Source organism: Adiantum capillus-veneris, chromosome 27 (assembly GCF_014529385.1).
Source record: "Adiantum capillus-veneris isolate H3 chromosome 27, ASM1452938v2, whole genome shotgun sequence".
NCBI lineage: Eukaryota > Viridiplantae > Streptophyta > Polypodiopsida > Polypodiales > Pteridaceae > Adiantum > Adiantum capillus-veneris.
The window spans coordinates 10419259-10426828 of record NC_140957.1 but is presented as its reverse complement, the minus strand read 5'-3'; positions in this window follow the sequence as shown (position 1 = coordinate 10426828).

The following is a 7570-nucleotide window of genomic DNA, read 5'->3' as shown; positions in this document are numbered from 1 at the left end:
CACTTTTGGTGTAAGAGAAGCTTTCAAGCTACACATTGCAAGTGAGAGAGCGTGAGTTCAAAAACCACTATTGTATATGCTCCTTCATCATCAATAAATTGAGGTTTGGTGCATCAAAGGCGTGATTCGACATTCAAATCTTCGTCCTTTCATTTGTGTAATACGGTTTGGTGAATTCAAGGTGACTTGTGTATTTTGAGTTTCTATCGGTTGATCTTGTTTTTAGAAAGTGTTTTAGTGTGTTTTCATCGCCAATTTTGTGTCCATTGTAAGAGGTATTGTGGTGAGAGGTCTCCCACACCCTAAGACAGTGTGTGTGTTTTGGCAATGTTTAGCAATCACTAAGCATTGAGTGTGTTTGGTACAAGCTCTACGATAGCATCATAACGAACCATCTCCATTTGCAAGTCACAAATAAGGTATTACGCAACACCATTCCTCTCTTTCTTCCCTTTACTCTAGCTCTCTCTAGTCCATTTTGTGTGTGTCTTGGCGTGAGGTTGCTTGTGTGTGTTTTGTGGTGCATCGTCTTGGTTGTGACAAAATCTCTCTTGCGTCCTAGTTCACATACCATAACTAGGTGGTGCCCCTATCCTGTTTGGGTTTGTCTTAGGTTTGTTGTTGTGTTGTGCTTGTGGTTGCCCCAGTCCCAATTGAGCAGCACGGGAGCTTGGAGGGGTGTTTAGAGGTCGCCTCTCTTGTTGCCCACCCCGGACCGCCTCAATGTCAACTCCCAAAGGCCACGCACCATATCGACAGTAATACACCATACTATGGTGGCCTCTCAAATCATTTTACAAATAAGGGCTAAGAGAAATTCTAAGCCCTTGAAAAACAAGGGTTCCAATGAGCCTAAGGGGAAGGACAATGTCCAAAAGTCTCCTAAGGCCAATTCAAACAAAGCTAAGGAGAAGGGTGTTTACAAAGGTAAAAACAAACTCTCTCCTGAAGAGCTTGAGCGTTATCGCAAGGATAATTGGTGTTTCAAGTGTGGAAAACAAGGGCATGCGTACCATGCTTGTCGCCAAAAGAACACCCGCCATGATCCTCCTAGAGCTACCTTGGCCGAAATCCAAAAGGAGGAAACTCACCACAAAGGATCTCCTCTATGCCATGCTTGGGGAAAGGTAAGAGAACATGATGCTTTTATTCTCTTTGACCCTGGTTCTACTCACAATTTTATATCTATAGCATTGGCCACCAAGCTAGATATATAAGCAGACGGTGCTTTCAAGGGGCAAGAAGCTTCAGTCACTCCTTTAATCGGGAAATTGAGGCTCCATGTACAAAGCTATATGGACAAAGAGGACTTCTTTATCTCTTCTCTCAAGCATGAGGATGTAATCCTAGGGGCACCATGGTTTGATCACATGGCTGCCAATGTTAAATTCCCTCAAAGGAGAATCTCCTTTAAGTTTAGGGAAAAAGATATGTATATAAATGCTAAGGAAATGGGTAACACTATACCCATTGTACATACACAAGCTTTCAAAAAGTCAATAAAGAGCTCTATTTTCGTGTACATGATTTTTGTTAAAGATTCTCAAAATGAACCTAATGCTTTAGCAAAAGAAAATAAAAGCAACCACAAGGAATTAGAGTTATCCAATTTTCTCAAGGGGTTTCTTTATTGACGACATCCCTTGTGAACTACCTCCTAAACGAGGCAATGATGACCATGCAATTGAACTTCTTCCACGAAGTTCACCGCCTAACAAACCTCCTTATAGAGTTTCTCAAGCTCAACAAGAGAAGATTATGCGGCAAGTGCATGAGTTAGTTGAGAAGGGCATGGTTAGGCCTAGCTCATCTCCATTTTGTTCTCCTATGCTACTAGTGCAAAAGATAGACGGCACATATCGTATGTGTGTCGACTATAGAGCACTAAATAGGATCACTATCAAAAATAGGTTTCTCGTTCCAAGGGTAGAAGGCCTATTTGATAAGCTACAAGGGTCCACCTACTTCAGTAGGATTGACCTAAAAAGTGGCTATCGTCAAATAAGGATAGTTGATCAAGACATTGTAAAGACCGCATTTCGCACTACATTTGGTCTTTACGAATACATTGTCATGCCTTTTGGCTTGGCCAATGCACCAACCACATTCAACCGCTTGATGGAGAAGCTATCCAGGCCTCACCAAACCTTCACTGGAGTGTTCTTTGATGATATTATCATCTACTCTAATTCATTAGATGAACACAAGCAACATCTCCAGGTAGTATTTCAAGTTTTAAGAGAGAATAAACTTTATGTTAATCGAAATAAAAGTTAATTTTTCTTGTAAGAGATTAAGTATTTAGGTCACATTATCTCTCAAGATGGCATCCAAATGGATCCATCAAAGTTAGAGGAAATAAAAATATAGCCTAAACCAAGGAATCTTGATGAACTAAGAAGCTTTATAGGTATGTGTGCATACTATAGACACTTCATAGAAAAGTTCTCACAAATTGTAGGACCATTACATAACCTAACAAAGAAAAGCGTTAGGTATACACGGTCTGCTAAGGAGAGCAGTTATTTAAAAATTCTTAAAGAAAAGCTTATCTCTCAACCTGTGCTTACACCACCGGATCTCTCAAAGCCATTTGAGGTCCAATGTGATGCTTGTGGTGATTGTCTTGGAGCTGTTTTTCTCCAAGAACGGCACGCCATAGGCTATGAAAGTTGAAGGCTCCACCCTGTTGAGAAAGCTCTAGGCATATATGAAAAGGAACTCCTTGCAATTCTACATGCCTTAGACTCATGGAAGCACTATTTATTGGGGACTCCTGTCATTCTGTGAACGGATCACCAAAGTCTTAAGTACTTCATGACGCAGACCAAGCTCTCCAACAAACAAATGAGGTGGGCAAATTTCCTTTTGCAATTTCATTTTCATATTTCTCACATTGCTAGCAAGCATACTCAAGTAGCCAGTGCACTCTCAAGACAGCCGAGAGTGAATGCGGTTTCCATAGCAACTCACAATGATCTAAGGCAATCACCACAAGCATCACATTGGACCTCAAATGGTTTTGAGAGATCCGGTAGTGTAAGCACAGGTTGAGAGATAAGCTTTTCTTTAAGCTTTTCCAAAGCATTGTTCTCCTTAGTAGACCATGTATATCTAACGCTTTTCTTTGTTAGGTCATGTAATGGTCCCGCAATTTGTGAGAACTTTTCTATGAAGCGTCTATAATATGCACACATACCTATAAAGCTTCTTAGTTCATGAAGACTCCTTGGTTTAGGCCATCCTTTTATTACCTCTAACTTTGATGGATCCATTTGGATGCCTTCTTGAGAGATAATGTGACCTAAATACTGAATCTCTTGCAAGAAAAATTCACTTTTCTTTCGATTAACATAAAGTTTATTCTCTCTTAAAACTTGAAATATTACGTGGAGGTGTTTCTTGTGTTCGTCTAATGAATTAGAGTAGATGATAATATCATCAAAGAACACTCCAGTGAAGGTTCAATGAGGCCTGAATAGCTTCTCCATCAAGCGCTTGAATGTGGCTCGTGCATTGGTCAAGCCAAAAGGCATGACAATGTATTCGTAAAGACCAAACGTAGTGCGAAATGCGGTCTTTACAATGTCTTGATCAACTATCCTTATTTGATGATAGCCACTTTTTAGGTCAATCCTACTGAAGTAGGTCGATCCTTGTAGCTTATCAAATAGGTCTTCTACCCGTGGAATGGGAAACCTATTCTTGATAGTGATCCTATTTAGTGCTCTATCGTCGGCACACATGCGATATGTGACGTCTTTCTTTTGCACTAATAGCACAGGTGAGCAAAATGGAGATGAGCTAGGCCTAACCATGCCCTTCTCAACTAGCTCATGCACTTGCCTCATAATCACCTCTGGTTGAGCTTGAGAAACTCTATAAGGAGGTTTGTTAGGTGGTGAACTTCCTGGAAGAAGTTCAATTGCATGGTCATCATTACCTCGTTTAGGAGGTCGCTCACAAGAAATGTCGTCAATAAAGACATCTTGAAACCCCTTGAGAAAATTGGACAACTCTAATTCCTTTTGGTTGCTTTTATTTTCTTTTGCTAAAGCATTAGGTTCATTTTTAGAATCTTTAACAAAAATCATGTACACGGAAATAGAGCTCTTTATTGACTTGTTGAAAGCTGGTGTATGTACAATGGGTATAGTGTTACCCATTTCCTTAGCATCTATATACATATCTTTTCCCCTGAACTTAAAGCAGATTCTCCTTTCAGGGAATTTAACATTGGCAGCCAGGCAGTCAAACCATGGTGCCCCTAGGATTACATCCTCATGCTTGAGAGGAGAGATAAAGAAGTCCTTTTTGTCCACATAGATTTGGACATGAAGCCTCAATTTCCCGATTAAGGGAGTGACTGAAGCTTCTTGCCCCTTGAAAGCACTGTCTGCGGGTAGAACATCTCCCATCTCGTAGGCTTGTATGCCTAGCTTGGTGGCCAACTCTATAGATATAAAATTGTGAGTAGAAGCACGGTCAAAGAGAATAAAAGCATCATGTTCTCTTACCTTTCCCCAAGCATGGCATAGAGGAGATCATTTGTGGTGAGTTTCCTCTTCTTCAATTTTGACCAAGGTAGCTCTAGGAGGATCATGGCGGGTGTTCTTTTGGGGACAAGCGTGGTACGCATGCCCTTGTTAGCCGCACTTGAAACACTGGTTATCCTTGCGATAATGCTCAAGCTCTTCAGGAGAGAGTTTGTTTTTACCCTTGTAAACCCCCTTCTCTTTAGCTTTGTTGGAGTTGCCCTTAGGAGACTTTTGGACATTGTCCTTCCCCTTAGGCTCGTTGGAACCCTTGTTTTCCGTGGGCTTATTATTTCTTCTAGCCTCTGTTTGGAAATTGATTCCAGAGGCCACCATAGTATGGTGTATTACCGCCGATATGGTGTATTACCCCCGTAGGCTAGACCACCATTGCCTGACAGACTTTTGAAAGTGCATAGCTACATGGCGTAGCTTAGAGGACTCTGTGAAGCCCTCATCTCCGAATGCCGCATCAAATTGTTGAATAAAGGCCAAGACCTTGTCCGTAGCACAAAAGGTGCTATCATAGGTAAGGAAAGAGATACTCTTCCCTCCCTCCTTGAACTTCTTAAGCTTGGACGACCTCTTCCACGCGGCATAGGATTTCCTATGGCCTCTTCTTTTTGATGGTTCAAAGGTTGCACCGTCACTTTCTTCAGAAGGTGAAGAATTTGAGGAAGATGGAGAAGAGGTTGACCTATTTCTCACCTTTTTCTTGCCTTGATCTTCGTCGTCTTCACCATCCCCTTCATAAGAGGAAGAGGATGAAGAAGATGGAGAAGAGGGTGTCCTCTTTCTCTCCTTTTTCTTCTCTCGCTTTTTATCATCCCTCTTTGAATTATGGTGTGGAGAAGTGTGCGATGGTCTTCTCCGTTTTGGAGGTGATGGAGAGCGTTTAGCCCGCCGTCTTCGAGGAGCCATCTCCGCCGAGGTGACGAGAGACTCACTTATTTCTCGTTCCTTTGATGGAGGCTCTTGAGTTATCCTCTGGGAAGGAGATGCATCATCAAGAAGTAAATTCCTGAGCCCTTCATAAGGATCCTCTTCTTCTTCCCAAATCGGAGAGAGACCTCTTTTGGAAGTCTCAGAAGGAGGCTTCCTAGGTGTTCTCTCGTCATGGTGAGGAGCTTGGAGAATCCCATGAGCACGGAGCTGCCGTTGCACTTCACTTTGGAGAGATGGATTGCCCATGGCTTGTTGAAGCCTAGAAACAAGATAGTTAACAAGCATCGGGGCATCATGAGTAGCTTGCTCATTAGCAAAATCAAAGTTATCAACATTAATTTCACTCTCTTTATTATTGTCAGCCATCCTAACAACTTTTAGGTGTAAACTTTTTAGGTGTACTTTGGCACTTCAAGCCCTAGTTGCTACTCCTCTTTACCCCTTTAGAAAAAGCACTCAAGCTACTGTACCCGTGGCTCGAATACCATTAATTGCAAGGAATAGAAGAGAGGGTCGTTCAACACCAAGATAGCATCGGGTCCTGTCAAGATTCTAATAGCTCAATAGTGGTTAAGCCGTAGGCAAGCCCCATAGGACTCCACTATTAAGACCATAGCTCTCGACGGTGATGCCCCGTTAACTGCACAAAGGTAGGCGCACTGCAAAGCTGAAAAATCCCTATTCTACTTACTCACATGCATTTAATAATACCAACCATTTATAGCTAGCTTGAGGACCTCCCTTCTTGAGCAAGAAAAGAGAAACCTTGTGCTCTGATACCATTGTAACATTTAATGGCCTAATAACTTGTGTGTAGCGGAAAATAGCATGAACATAGTGAGCATTTCATTAGAAGAGTTTTCCTAATGAGAATAACAAGAGTGCTTGGGTGGAGAAAGCAACAAAAAGCATAACACCTAGTTAGATAGCATGAACAATACTTTCAAAAGAGAGAGAAATTAAGCTATTGACAACAGTTGAGGACCGGATTTGCATAGAGCCGGTCCCCCCTCCAAAAGGCTTTATATTATGGTTTCTCCCATCAAGATAGGCATTGTACAATACAATTCTTTGTGTTCCTTGAAGACTAGCTAGTGCAATGAAGATGGAACCTTCATGCGCCTAGAAAAACACTTATCAAACACAACATAAATTTTCTCACGGTCTTAGACCCAAGACCTCACACACCTTCGAAGATGGTGAGAGCTAGCGGGGTATGAGAGTAGGTTGAGAGGAAGAAGGAGTATTCTTACGAGAAAGATGTACATCTCCTCACATAATCACTCATATTAGCATAGCCTAGCTTAGTAATTAGCATGGTAGAGGAGATGAGCATGCATTGAAGCTTGGCTCTTGGTTGGATTTGCATCACAAAGCCAAGAGTTGTTGGTGTAGGCCTCCCGTCTCACAAGCTTGGAGTAGGTGATAAGCTTTCCATTAAAGCTTGAGAAGAGAGAGAGAGTCTTCTTACTTCCACACATGAGTTGTATGTGTGTGTGAGACAATAATGCCTTTGAAAATTCAGCCCCCTCTCTCTCTTGGTCGACCCCTCTTGCTATTTTCTCATGCTACCCTCTCATTGGACCTCCTTAGGCCTAGCCAATGACAATTAAGCAGTATAAGTGATAGCCTTCTGACATGTGTCCCCCTTTCCCCTTTTGTCAGAGGTTTAGGTAATTAATAATTGAAACTAAACTCTCATTGGACCCCTTTTCCTCCTGGCCAAAAGGAATCAGGCAAGCCATTGGGCTGCTAAATGCTCATTGGTCCCCTTTGGAGATTGTCCAATAGCCGTCTAGAGAGCTTAATTATCATTGGTTCTTTTATTAAGTGTTTTTAAATTAATTAAACTAGATTTACTCTAGCCTAATTCTCATTGGTCCACCCCCAAGGTCATCCAATAGGAATTGGGTACACCTTGTGGGCATCTGGGCTAGGGAGCTGACATGTGTCCCTCTTTCCCCTTGTGTACAAAGGGAGCTTGTGTGTGTGTGTGTGTGTGTGTGTGTGTGTGTGTGTGATTTTCTCTCTCATCCGCTACTTAATGGGCTCGTCCCCTCCTTTGTAGGCTTTGATGAAGACTTTTGGTA